The sequence below is a fragment of the Dreissena polymorpha genome, chromosome 11, assembly GCF_020536995.1.
Source record: "Dreissena polymorpha isolate Duluth1 chromosome 11, UMN_Dpol_1.0, whole genome shotgun sequence".
NCBI lineage: Eukaryota > Metazoa > Mollusca > Bivalvia > Myida > Dreissenidae > Dreissena > Dreissena polymorpha.
Window position 1 is genome coordinate 15983407 of NC_068365.1, and position 14974 is coordinate 15998380.

The 14974-nt window shown below is 36.9% G+C and overlaps 1 long non-coding RNA gene across 1 annotated transcript; it reads left to right on the top strand.

Moving 5' to 3' along the window:
* Positions 1–6714: 6714 nt before the first annotated feature.
* LOC127851324 (uncharacterized) lies at positions 6715–11395 on the top strand. Its single transcript, XR_008035730.1, has 3 exons — positions 6715–6800; positions 7710–7793; positions 10986–11395. It is a non-coding gene; the product is annotated as an uncharacterized LOC127851324 (long non-coding RNA).
* Positions 11396–14974: the final 3579 nt, after the last annotated feature.

The following is a 14974-nucleotide window of genomic DNA, read 5'->3' on the forward strand; positions in this document are numbered from 1 at the left end:
TGGTTTACTTGGATGGAACATGTGTGAACTTTTATAGAACTTTGAAAAGTCTATTTATGTCTATCTATAAACACAAATCAGCTATGGTATAATAAGATCAGATGTGCAAACAATGTCAAAGGGTTGTTAAATTAACAATTTGAAGGCAATTATGCTGAAAAAATATGAAAGTTCCCATGCAAATTTTGTCTGTATATCGACAAGTGTCTGCCAATAAATGGCAAACTAGTAATACAAAACTTACCACAAGTATGTAAAAGCACTAAGTTTTTAGTAAGATAGTTTAATTCTAAACAGTAGCAAAAAGCTTGTTTAGTAAATGCATAATGCAATTAATATGATTTCCGTTCTATTGTGTAATAAATACATTTGTTGTTACTTGTTAATCCATGATACATGTTTTATGGCAAGTACAAAACCAGCAATGTTAATTTTGTAAAAGGTAATACAATAACACCACTTTGTAATTTCATATACTAGTACGTAAATATTCATGTACTGTCGGTTGATGACAGTGTTTTAGGATTACTTATTTTGTAACTATTATTTTATGTGCAAATAAATGATGTGAAGGGTTTTGTATCTCCACACAATACCACATACCAATTTATATATGTACTGTATATATTTAAATGTTTAAATAAAAAAATATGGATGATATAACATGATGCATTCTAATATTTGCATTCAACTTGTAACTATAGAGCTAAGTGTATGCAGTTTAGACTGTGATTGTAGAATTGCTACAAAATGGCTAGTTTTAAGTGTCGACAAAATTTAAACTTTTCAACAATAGTTTGCGAAAGAAAATTAGAAACCTGCAAGATACCTATAAAGACGATGTAAGTAATAACACGTTGTGTTCAGGTTCGTTCCTTTAATTCAACTAACAATAACATAATAATAGGATATGACGTTACTTTTAAAACAACGTTACATAAATTGGCGCGGCGTTACGGCGGCGTTACGTTAACGCGCCAAAACCGCGACATTCTGGGGGCCTCAAAATGATTAGGCAACATATATCAATGAGTCTGATCAAAAATGTTAATCCAACAAAAATACATGAAGAACAAATTATTAGTCAAAATAATTATCTCAATTACTGCCAAAGTATCGATAAATCACCTAAACCCCAGAATAGATTGCACTGTCTTTGAAAGTTCACTTTGTATCACATTTGTAACAATCACATATTAAGCACATTGTTTATCAACTGTTTATCGCGCTGTTTGTCACATGTTTAATCACAATGTTCATCACTAGTTTCTCTCGGTTTCGCTTCCACATAGCACTTCTAACGGATAGAGTTTTACGATTGGCCTAGTTGTGTGTCCATTACACGTGCGTATTTTGGCGGCACGTGTTAACCCGTCATTTCCGGTAAGCAACTCTTCAACAACTGCGAGTTTCCAACGTATCCTCGGGGAGTCATCTTGGATTTGAACCACGTCGCCTAATCGAATGCTCTGTGTATTGTTGCCGGTCGCCCTATGATATTCACGAAGACCCGTCAGGTACTCGAACTTCCACCTCTTTTGGAACTGACTTATGATGTGAGCTTGTAACTTAGCTCTTTTGTTGATCTGGGAATGGTCTAGGGTTGGAATCATAGTAGAATCGTCAGAATTGTCGGGATATGGAAGGGTCGTCACTCTCCGGCCGTATAAAAGATGCGCCGGGGTCAGGGGCTCTGGATCGTCAATGCTGGTCGATACATGGGTTATTGGTCTATCATTCATCGTAGCCTCAATTTCCGTTACGATAGTTTGAAGTGATTCAAGACTAACGTAAGCACGTCCAAGTGTCTTCTTCATGGAAGTTTTGGTTAAGCCAATCAGTCTCTCCCACCATCCGCCATACCACGGTGCTCGTTTCGGTATAAATCTCCATTCTGTGCCCTGGTTACGTAGCGTTTCTTGTAGGGAGGGGGACTGGAACAATTTCTTTAGATGAGAAGCTGCTGCCATATACGTAGTCGCATTTTCCGAAATCATTGTTGTTGGTAACGATTTCCGGCTGGAAAACCTTCGGAATGCGTTGAGGAAAGATTCTTCCGAAAGGTTCGGAACCACTTCAAGATGTACAGCGCGTGTACAAGCGCACGTGAACAAACAGACGTATGCCATGGATTCACTTCCGGATTTCTCCTTAACGTAAAGGGCCCCAGTGAAATCTACACCAGTCACTGTGAAGAGTGGGGCATCTTGAACTCTAATCTTTGGAAGTGGAGGCGGTTCAGGCGTTCCATAGGATTTTCCAGACGTTTTCAGGCAGGTGGTGCATTTTTGTAGTACCGATTTAACGCATTGACGTATAGCCGGGATCCAGAACTTTTGCCTGATATGCGTAACTGTTGCGTTTATTCCGGCATGGTGTTGATTTTTATGGACGTGATGTACTATCAGTCGTGTTACAGAATGTCGTCGAGGCAACAGGAACGGAAATTTCGTCTGGTCATCCAACGGTTCATTATGTATTCGCCCACCACATCGGACAAATCCGCGTCATGGAAAAGTCGTAACTGTTTCACTAGGGTAAGTCGTGCTGATGACGGGGATCTCATGTTTTGTATTTTTCGTGAAACGCTGTAGCTTGGCAGTTTTGAATCACTTTCGTCTCTGCTGCATGGAGTTCACGCACGGTTAACGATCCTCTTGGTATCTTTCAGTTTTTGGGGATCTGCAGTTCTTCACGAATCTTAGCACGTATGCAAGTACTCTCAGTAGTTTGTTGTAACGGTTGTACCGGTTCATGTCTATGATTAGGTGTAATCCATGTTGAGGACTAGATTAATTGTGTACCGTGGTCACAACTGTTGTTTTACAGGTCGTCTGCTCATCTGATGTCATCTGTTCGTTTGCCGCTGCTTGTTCTTGTTGGTCCCAATGCGGCCACTTCTGTTCATCAGCTATCCACATCGGTCCACTATTCCATAAGGTATTGTTCATGAACTGTGACGCTGGAATTTCACGGGTAAGTAGATCTGCAGGATTGTCGTAAGTTGGGCAGTATTTCCAGTTGTATGTCGCAGATAGGTCATTTATTTCTCTCACTCTGTTTGAAATAAACCGTTTTAGTGGTTTATTTGTTTTCAACCAATGTAGCACGATTTGACTGTCGCACCAGAAGACCACATCTTTTGTAGAGAGTATTCCTTGTATGTGTGAAGAAAGACGAGCGCCAATCAAAGCAGCCATTAGTTCTAACTGCGGAAGTGTGAGCGTTTTTAATGGAGCAACTCTGTTCTTCGCCATAACTAACGAAGATTCTCTCCCTTTACAAAGGTAGGCTACTGCTCCGTAAGCTTGAATGCTGGCATCGACAAATACGTGCATTATGGGGGGATCGTCTGCTTCATGGTGGGAGGTATGTTTGTCGTCTGCATGATGAAAATATCGTCGGGGGAAGGAAATCGTAGTCACTTCGTTGAAATCTTCTGCAAGTGATTTTCATTTCTCTTGAAAATTGCTCGAAAGTGAGATGTCCCAATCAATTTTCTCTTTCCATATCTCTTGCATCAAAATCTTGGCACGCACGGTCACTGGACTCAGCAGTCCAAGAGGGTCATATATGCGGGAGGAGTATTGAAGGATGGATCTCTTAGTAACGTTCTCTATGGCAGGTATATCACGTGGTGCATATGACAAATCATCTGAAACTGCATGCCAACGCATACCCAGGACTTTGGTGATTGTGTCGTTGTCTAGGCAACCTTCTGCTTCCGCGAGTTCTCTAAGACGGGGACTATTTGACATCCATGACCGCAGATTAAATCCGGCTGTAGTCATCAAATCGCGTGCTTCCCGGAAGTAGGTTTATGCTTCCATCACGTGCGCAAAGCTCGACAAAACATTGTCTACATACAGGTCTCTTTTCAATGTATCTGCAGCGCTGACATGGGAATTCGTCTGTAGATGTTTCAGAAGGACGGCGTTCAGTATAAATGGCGAGCAAGTTGCCCCAAACAATACAGCTTTAAACCTGTAGGTGATTAATGGGCTTTCATGGCCGATGGGGTTACTTAGCCAGAAAAATCTCGTCGAATCTCGGTCGTTTTCGTGTAATCTCACGTTCAAAAACGCTTTCTCTATATCTGTGACTATGGCGTACTGGTGTGTTCGAAATCTCAGGAGTATAGCTGTCAATATAAAGAAGTGAAACTCCAGCTGCTGGAGCAGTATTGAATTTTCATTAAAAACAATTAGTTGGTCCTTTATTTAAGGCAAGTGACCGATTGCCCAAACAGTACAAAACAGCACAATACAAGTCATTGAGGATAGGTGGGGTAGATTCAAGGCAGTCGTTTAGGCTCGGGGATTCACGTGCTTGTCGACAGCTGCAGTCGTACACCAATCGGATGGGTGTAGTGAGGGAATCTTTCTTGACGCCATGGTGGGGTATATAATGGACTTGCTGGGACGGTTGGGAATCTTCTGCGACCTTCTCGATAAAGCCTCGTCTCTCTTGCTCTTCTATAATCTGTGCGTACTTCTGTAAGATGAAGGGGTCTTCACTAAAACGCTTGATAGTGACTTCAGTCCTTCTCTTCGTGACACCGTAGTTGCTTGGTAACGATGGGTGATCCTGTTTCCATGGTAATTTTGCACAGTACTTGCCATCGGAAAACGATATGAAGTTGTCTTGGTAATATTGAAAATATTCAATGGCTGTTTCATCTTTCTCGGCTGCGCGTATTCCAATACTCTCTAAATTCCAGAACCGTTCAAGCGACATTTCTTCAGATTTGTGGGACTGGGGTATCATATCATGACATTTAGGACAGTGTTCATTGGTCTATTGGGATAATTGCTGTGTAAGGGGCCAGAAAGAAGATATCCGATCTTGGACTTTACTGCTGTAGGCCCGTCTCCGCGTATAACGTCATCTTCTACCACATTCCAGTTATGGTCTGCTCCGATTAATAGAGAAATCTCAAAATTACAGCCGTCTGTAATAGGGTGGGCAAGTTTCAATCCTCGCAAATAAAGCAAGTTGGATGCAGCATTTCGTAATCTAGTGTTCATGGGCGTGGCAATGAGTGGGACAATCAGGACTTTAAGAGGAATTTTCTTACTTTCCTCTGCGTGTAGGTATATAGTAGCGTTGTCTATGTGCTGAACTTGGTTCGTTGTGCTTCCAAACGAAGATATGCTCATTTCTTCTGTTGAATCAGGGACAATGTTCAATTTCTTGGCCAGCTCTTTGGTTATAAATGATCTTTGGGCACCTTCATCAAACAGAATGTTAGCTTCAGCATCGTTGAAATTATAACTTACTGTGGCTTGCGCTGTTTTCAATAAAACTCCAGTCTGTACTTTTGTAGTAGTGTGTAGCACTGAAGCATCATGGGAAGGGTTTTCGGACGTGGAATTGCGGGACGCAGATTCGGATATCCGGTCACATATGCTCGTATGATGTTTTCGCTTGCATTTACGGCATCTTCCGTTTGACGTACACTGAGCAACAAAATGGGTTCCTAGACAATTAAAACACAGTTGTTTCCCTTTGACTATCCTCCGCCTTTCGTCTACGCTTGTGATCTTTTCACATTCCGTTGTAGAATGGCTGTCGTCGCAAAATACACATTTCACCTCATCTTTTCGTGTTCGTGTAGAATGGACTGCGTTGCTAGGTCTCTGACGTCCGTTCATCCTTTTAGGCTTCGTTCCTGTATAAAATGAGGCTGTAGCGTCAAATGTGTACATTTCACTGCTATGTCCCTGTGGCATTCCCGCTTCTATAATATTGATTTCTTAACTAATCGCCCGTCTAAGATCACTTTGAATCCAATTTGCATCTCCATGATCACGAACCAAATTTCGTCGTATTTCCGCCGGAAGCTTCCCAATAATAACTGGTACAAACAATGTCCCGTATGTGTCCTGGCTCTGTCCTAGCGATTCAAGCCCACGGATATATGCCTCCATCTTATCTTGGAAAATTCTCAAGCTCTGTAAATTGTTACTGGGCGATGGTGTTTCTAACAATCCTTGCATATACGCATTTATAATATTGTGAGTTTTACCGAACCTTTCCCTGAGTAAATCTACAGCTTGCATATAGTTCCCGTTGGTAAGTGCAAATCCCTCAATCGTCCGCGCGGCGCTACCGTCCAACTGTGACTTCAAATAACTAAACTTCTGGACGTTGGACAAGTTGATATTAAAATGGACCGAGGACTCAAAGGAATCCCAGAAAGACTGCCACTGTAGAATATCACCGTTGAATGTGGGTAAGGACAATTTAGGTAATCTATGAAATTGGGAAGAATTAGAATTTATACCTGTCAGATGAATGGTGTCGACTGGATTACGTAACGCATGTGTATTTCTGTTCTTCAGTGTAGTTGGTGTATCGTCGGGATGAAATGTCGTCTGTTGAATTTCCAACCTCGTATCCGCTTGATCACGCTGTGCATCCAAGGGATGAAATGTCGTCTGTTGACCTCCTAAACCCGTATCCCCTCGACCACGCTGCGTATCCATTGGATGAAATGTCGGCTGCTGACTCCTTATGCTCGTATCCCGTTGATCACGCTGTGCTAAGGGATGAAATGTCGTCTGTTGACCTCCTAAACCCGTATCCCCTCGCCCACGCTGCGTATCCATGGGATGAAATGTCGGCTGCTGACTCCCTATGCTCGTATCCCGTTGATCACGCTCGGCGATAAGTGTGTCTAATTTCATGCGTAAATCAGTCATGTAATAGCGTCGGAAACGATTTGGACGCCATTTTGTTTCGCTTCTACTGTAATGTTAAACCGGTATTTTTGATAGGATAATCTCAGACAGTCAAAGGTAAGTTTTTAAGTTTTATTTCTTTTTAGTATTTTAAATGAAAGTTGATTTCTAGGTTTTGTTAGTTTTGGTTCATTACTGTGATCAAATATGACGTCAATCTTTCACGAAAAAGCAAGATTTATTTTGCTTCCGGGTTTGAGGAAGCCATTTTGATGCCTGACATGATGTCACTAAACAACGCTTTTTACACGAGATTTAAAATTCCTGGGAAATCCTGTGACGTCATTCGATAGTCTGCTTCTGTGCGCACCTAGCGCTGATAAAAAAGTTGCAAAATAATAATATTTACTCGATTTAAATCGTAAAAATAGGTTTTAGTTGGTGGAAAAACAGGTATTTTTGCCCTTTGACTTGGTTGTGGCATTGATATTTTTACGGAAATGAAGAAATTTGCCATTTTTCTATACAAAACAACTTAAGAAAAAGTTCATTTCCGCTGCGCATGTCATTGCGCGGGTATTTTAAAGGTTAAGGTCGTTAACAAAACTAAACCGGAAGTCATCCGAATTTCTCCCGAAATGTGTTTTTGAATTCGGATATGTCAACAACAATGATATATTCACTTAAATATTCACTTCGAAATGGTATAATGTAACATATTTACGAGGTTATTATAGAAGAATAATACACATTTATATTTTGAAATGTTTTAACCATGTAAATAAATGATTGATGATAAATTTTAATAAGTAAATTTAAATTGATTTCTGATGACTTTTACGTTGAGACTGAGTCTGCAATTGTCATATGTTTGTGTCATTTTTTATGCTGCATGTGCATACTTGCATGTCAAAATGTGTCAACAATTTTGTGTTTTATTTTGTTCAGTTCACATATTTTAATCTGTTTCTTTCGACTTTTTTGTTTTTCTTTGTTTAAGTTTGTTTATATTGTTGTTCCATACAGGTTGACAGTTCCAGTTGAGGTTGGCAGTTCACCAGTTGACATCTATGGAGTATGCGTATATCAGTTCATGGTATTAAACATCCAGTAAGTATTGATTTGTATCAATTAATTGATTTTTCAGGTACATTGCTCAACATGGATGCAGCTGACAAACCAAGTCACAAAAAAATAATTGAATTAATAAAAGAGAAGTCTGTGAATGTAGCGTGCCATTATTTGATTGAAATCGGTTGTAAAGCATCCTTTAACACACTGCACAAAGATCTGTCAAGACTATTCCAAAAATTCCAGCACTTAAACAAAAGTAAACACCGAGTAAAAGGGACACAAAATCTTGATAAATTCCTAAATGACATGTACCAGTTCCCGGACACAATAAATAATACCATTGATGACTGTCCAACACCATCTGAATGCGCTTCTAGTTCTACTAGTGAAGCCATGGTATATAAATCCGTAAGTGACAAACTGGCATCAGAAGTGTCTATCTTGAAAATAAAAAATAATGAATTAAAAGAAGAACTCAGTGGGGTGATATTAAAGAAAGATGTTCTAACGGAAAAAAGTGTTTTAATGGATGCAAAGTTGGAAATGAACAAGAAAAATCTGAAAAGAACTGCAAATCGTGAAAGCTACTGGCGTGAAAAAACTATTAAGCTATGTGAAAGGAGTAATGTTGATAACTCAAATGATGACCTGATTATGAAAGTTGAAAATTGTAACCGTAAAGGAGCGCTTAAATGTAAAGATATTGAAATTAAACAACTACAAACAGAAATATATGAACTCAAATCTGAAATTAAACATTTACAAAGTATACATGATGCTGATTTTTTTGATGAAACAAGCAATACATATATTCCGGAGCTGCATGCTTGTGTTTATGCTCTTTTAGACTCTCAGGTTTCTTGTGAAAATGTGTCAAACGTCATTAAAGCTGTTTGTCAGCTGTTAGGTAAAGAGCCACACAAATTACCAACATCACGAACAGTAAACAATTGGTCTATAGAACGTTCTGTAATTGCAAGGCGACAAATTTCTGAAACTTCAGCCAATATAAATACGACATTGCACACTGACGAGGCTTCCAAATATGGACAAAAATGGGGGGCATTTGGAACAAGGGACTCTGAAGGAAATTATCGTCTGTTAGGCCTTAGAGACATGGCAACAAAATCATCGCATGATACTCTGGAAACATTTAAGGAAATTCTTTCGGACATTGATTTAGTTAGTAAAACTGAAGAGATAACTTCGGCAAAAATTTTAACCAACATAAAAAATACTATGAGTGATAGGGCAGCAACTGAAACCAAATTTAATACTTTGCTGAAGGAATATAGGAATGAAATTTTACCATTAGTTTATAAGAATTATGAAAAAATGAATGAAGAATCACAACAAGCTTTAAGTCATATGAACAATTTCTTTTGTGGACTGCATACCCTAGTGCATATGGCCGATGTTTCTCAAAAAGCTTTATATGAGGTTGAAAGAAGTTTTTTTGAAAATGAAGTTCCTATTTATAATACAAGTTTTTCAAAACAAGGTAATTCCGGTACTGTCAGGACTGTTCTAACAGCATGCAAAGCTTTCGCACGCAGAGGAGACCAAAACAATGGCTGTTACCAAGGATTTAAAACTTTTATTTGTGACTTTTTGAAAGAAAATAATATGCTGTCTTTGCCCCTACAACCTTTGCGTGGAAATCGTTTTAATATTTTATTTACAAATGCTGGCCATGTTTACTTTTTGAAAGAAAAAATGATAGAATATTTAACCAAAACGAGCTGCACAAATGGTCTTTTACAAAGCGTTTTACAAGATTTGCAGACACCGTTTTTTGTAAGTGGATGTAAAGCTCTTGGTTTAATATCAAAATTTATAACAACCCCTTTATGGCGAATCATCGAAAGCAAAGATATCACAATATCCGCAATGAACAATAAATATCTTGAACTTTTAACTTTTTTGAATGACATTGTAAACAACTTAGAAGATTTTATTGCTGGAAAATTATTCCCATTTAAAGAGGTTGAAATTAAAACTGACAACATGCTTGAAAAACTGTTGCAACCAAGTGAAAATGATGACAATGTGATTTTGATTCTATCTGTGATAATTCCTGCGTTGGCTAAATTGATTCAACACCAATACGGCGATCATTTACCTGGTGGTGTTCATGAAAACCTTAATCAAAATGAAACTTTAAGCGTTGACAAACACAATAAATTTCCCGAACGTGTGTTTTCACTTGTCGACCACATTTTGTCAGCAAAGCCCAACATATCAACACTTGCTATGGAGGCCCAAATAACATTTTCTTTAAATAAAACAAATGAATGGCTGCATGAACAGGAAAATATAAATCAAATAATATTAGAAAGCAGAAAAGAAGCATCTAAAGAAAGACAGCGTTTTAAAGAAAGAGCGAAATCAATATTAAAAAAAAAGAATTGAAAAGCAAGAAGAAGATTTTAAGAAAAAAGAAACACAAGAAAGGAATAGAGTACAAAAACTTGAAAAAACAACAAGCGAAATGTTGTTCTTTGGGCTGTGGCAAACGCCAGGGCAAGTGGAAAAAGAACTTAAAGAAATTAACAGCGTAAAAGAAAAGGAAAATGCCCTAAAATCACAACTGAGATTTAGAAAAGACGTGTTTAAACAAAAATGTAACAAAAAAGATGTATATGCCTTTTCAAAAATAGTGGACGGAAAAAGACAGCAACTTTCAATAGAACTATTAAAAGAAAACGTTATAACGTTAATTGGTCAAAGCTACGAAACCCCACCAGAAAGCGAACACTTTTTGGTGGGCCATGACATTGAGCATAAGTGGATAGAAGATGAGCAGGCGAAATGGTACAAAGGGAAAGTCATATCACAGGTATATGACAAATGTGCATGGGTATTTTATGTTATTTCTTGAAAGCTATACATTGAACTTGTTTTAATACGTCAACGTCAAAAATGCACCATTACAGTTAGTTTTAACCAATTTATTTTAGCTTGATTGCATCAACAGCTTTCGGCTAAGTCTTGAGTCGGTTTCCTGGGAAAGACCAGTACTTGGATTCAGTAGAAAGATCTTCAGAATGACCTCTCGTTCACAGGGTGGACACCATATCCACTTGACCATTGCGACCTTAATTAATAAAAAATGAACAGTACAACTTATTGTATACAACATTATACTAATAACATAAATACAACTTTCATAAATATACTTTATATTGATATAAAACATACTTAAAACATGTTTGTGCTATTTTTCAGGTTCCTGGATATCCTGCCTGGTTCAATGTCATTTATGCTGATGATCAGGCGGTCTATTCTATTCAGCTTGGTGATGATTATCGAGAGGGAGATGTAGTCATCAAGGCTTGATGTTAATTTTAATAATGTTAAGTATGTGAGCAAACAAGAAATAAGCTGTTAAATGTTTTAGTTGATGTCCTTACTGTTCATTGAATTGTTGGGAAATGTTAATAAGTCATCAATGCTGGCCGAAAAGCTTGGGGCGCAGTTTTTTTTACTTTGTTGATAGTAAATGCAACTAGGTGTTAGTTATTCTCGTAGATTTTGAGAAAAGTGGCATTAATATTATTTATTAACGTTTGCTGTAATATAATGTGTAACAGTGTTAGAAAATAAAGCTTGATGAATTACTGTGGTGGATCTGTGTTCGTGTGTCTTTTTTACTACAGTTACACAATTTACACAAAGAATAAAGTGCCTTAAATAGCAATTACTCAATATAGAGTGTTTATACATTGAAATTACAGTAATTTTGAGTAATCATTGTATTCCTTTCATTGAGACCTTTACGATGGTGTAAGACAATTGTATGCACCATAATCTGGCAGACAAAATTAATGTTCGCAAAATTTCAAAGGGCCATAACTCTCTTCAGGTTTGGTCTAATTTAAAACCAGTGGTACCATTGTGTTTGTCTCAGTGAGATCTTTCCAATGATATATAACACTTGTATATGTGTTGCAAATAAAAAAATGCCTTTCTGACGCTACATGTAAATTTCTGTTTCCACAATTTCATCTTCGATTCCGTCAGTTTCAGTGTTTGATAAGATTTTTTCGTTAAGTGTCTCTAGCATTTCCACTTTTGTCTCCAAAGTTTTCAGAAGTGAGTTGATTTCTATCCGCGTTCCATTCTCTTACTTTTCGTCGATTTTTTCAAGCAAAATAGCGATTGTGCGTTTAGTACCTCCCCTGTTTGATCGTAACTTCTGTAAATTCATCGTTCTTCTAGTGTAATCGTCACGGCACCAAAATATAAAGACGATGTAAGTTATAACACGTTGTGTTCAGGTTCGTTCCTTTAATTCAACTAACAATAACATAATAATAGGATATGACGTTACTTATAAAACAACGTTACATAAATTGGCGCGGCGTTACGGCGGCGTTACATTAACGCGCAAAAACCGCGACAATACCTGTATTTATTAAATATTTTAATTGCGAAACAAGTATGTTGTTATGCTGTTACACATAATTATACATTGATAATAAATAAGAAGACAATTAGTGGTGTTAACGTTTCCCAACAGTAGAAATCATTCTTCTGATGAAGTCAGTGATATACAGACGAAAGCTCCAGGTATGGCTTTCAATACGTAGTGTGTGTTATTTGACAGTCTAAAACGTATTCGATTAAAAAAATCCTGTCAAATTTGTCAATCAAAATTGATTTGACACATCACATGATTTTTATTATGTTCAATCAGTGTACTGTATGCTAAATGCAACTGCTTTAGCAAGCTGTCAAGTTGAATTGAGACATTTGATGAAACAAACTGTTTCCTGGACATGACCAGTACTTAGTGTCTATATGACGTACCATGACGTCGAAAGTCTACAAGACCTACTAGGTAGAACGAGAAATGTACTTCGACACCTTACATCTGTTGCTTTTAGAGATATTTGACATTGAACAATATTATTATTATTATTTATACCGAATTATGCGACTATCGACCGCTTACTCATAGATATTGTGCGTATTTATTAAACATAATTATTATTATAATTTATACCAAATTGTGCGACTATCGACCGCTAACTCATAGATATTGTGCGTATTTATTGACCTGATGTGGCGGAATTAACCTCTGACTTATGCAAGTTATGGTTATCACAAAATACGACCAACGGGGAGGTTATTAAACATTATTTATCCCGTTAATGCTTGGTAACTGTTTGGTTACCGTTGGGAATTTCCTACACAGTAATGCGCTGGACGGTCGTGATACTCCGCCCGCATGATCAATAAATACTCACCATATGCTGAATAATTTTAATATTTAAAAGGCAACAATTGAATCTTCTTCAAATTTGTATATAATCTATTTCAATGCATTAAATACTTGAAACTTCTATACGTTTTTTTTTTTTTTGCCATTCTGATATTTTTATTCATTTTGTCCTCAATTAAAAAAGAGATTTTAAACATTTATTATAAATAAATCTGAAGGAAAAGCGACTCAAGAGAATAGTGTTTTGATTGGCTGTTAAGAAATGTGTACGTCGAAGTACAAACATGTATGTCGAAGTACAAATGGTAATTTGATGTACAAATATATACTTCGAAGTGTATTTTATATTTATGTCGACGTACAATTATTGTACTTCGACGTACATTTCTCTTTTTACCTTGTAGGTCTTCTTGACTTTCAACCCAAATGGTACGCCATAGTATGTCTTTAGGGTTATCTAAAGAATGCTCCCACTTAAGGGATCAATACAGAGACCTCCCAGTGACTAAGCCAGTTAGCAGACACCCCGTCCACTATACCACAGACACCGAACCAGCTATAAATTCCTATGGCTAGAAAACAAAAAAAAAATAAGATGCTAGAATTTTAAGCTTGGCATGGCTCGAATTTAACTTTTCTTTCTACTAGCAAAACATTGCGAGCAGCTTAAATACCAGCTCGCAAAATCAAAAACATTCTTGCAAATTTTGCTGGAAACATAAATAAAAGCAAGTTTGGACATTAGTTTAGTACTATTAAAACTAAATAAAATATGATATCAACCACAAGTTTTGGTGTTATATATGAAGTTCTTTTTCCACTTTTTCACTGTTTTCGTGGAAGAATTTAATTTCCGTTTTTTTCTCTCAACTCAACGGTTAACTTTGCTTTATATTTCGTATTGTTATTTCAATCTGTGGGCAAAAAGAAACTATTTATTTTTAGCTTCGACGAAATGACTGTACAGGTTTTTTATCTTTTATAGTGAACATGTGTAGATAATCGACTTTTTCATTATCTTTGTACCAATACCATCCGCATATATGTGCTATAAGTATACCAGTCTACATACAAGGTGCGAGCTTCCGCATATGGGTATGCGGACGTTCTATTAATTGACCTGCGGTTTACCATTCACAACGTCGAGCGCATTTATCAATATAACTCTTTTTTTTCACTATCTCTTCACTCGCAAAAAAATTCTAGTAGCTTAAAACTTAACTCGCAATCGGTATTTTTCACTCGCATTTTGCGAGTGTGCGAGTGTTAATTTCGAGCCCTGCTTGGAACATGTTACTCGTTTTAAGATTGATTTTTTTGGATGCATTACTTAATTATTGCAAAAATTATAATATTTTGAACACAATCATGTCCATATATTTATTTAAAAAAATAAATGGTTATCAAAAAAACTTAAAAAGCTTTTGCCCGTAAATTAGGTAGCACCTATAATCATATTAATTTGATTATAACTATAAACGGTGTGGATATTGTTATTGTTCATCAGCGATCGAAAGTGTATTATAAGAGGCGCATTTAATCAATTATAAAACAAAGCCATACAAAACGGAAACATTCCAATCGTTAAATGTTGTGGTAATTTTCTTTTCCATTGAATGAATATTCGTTTCGTTTCCATTGAATTACAATATTAATAAATTTTAATATACAAATGGAAATAAAACCTGCATCTTGTGCAAATTGAACTGTCTTTGCATGTATATTGAAATCTCTAAACAAGTAATAAGGAGTGATACATGTAACAATCTAGCATTTTATGATAAATATATATATATATTTATTTAATTTATTTTACGCAAATATTGTTTACCCATTGTGATTGCTTGGTTTCATGATGGTGTTACATGCACTGCAAGAACGTACAATCTTTACACTAAATTGCCGAGTTTACATTTGCCGGTACCCGCATTAAATACATCAATTGTGTAGCAGTAATATTGCACAATAGTTTAAATTTAAAGTTATAAAG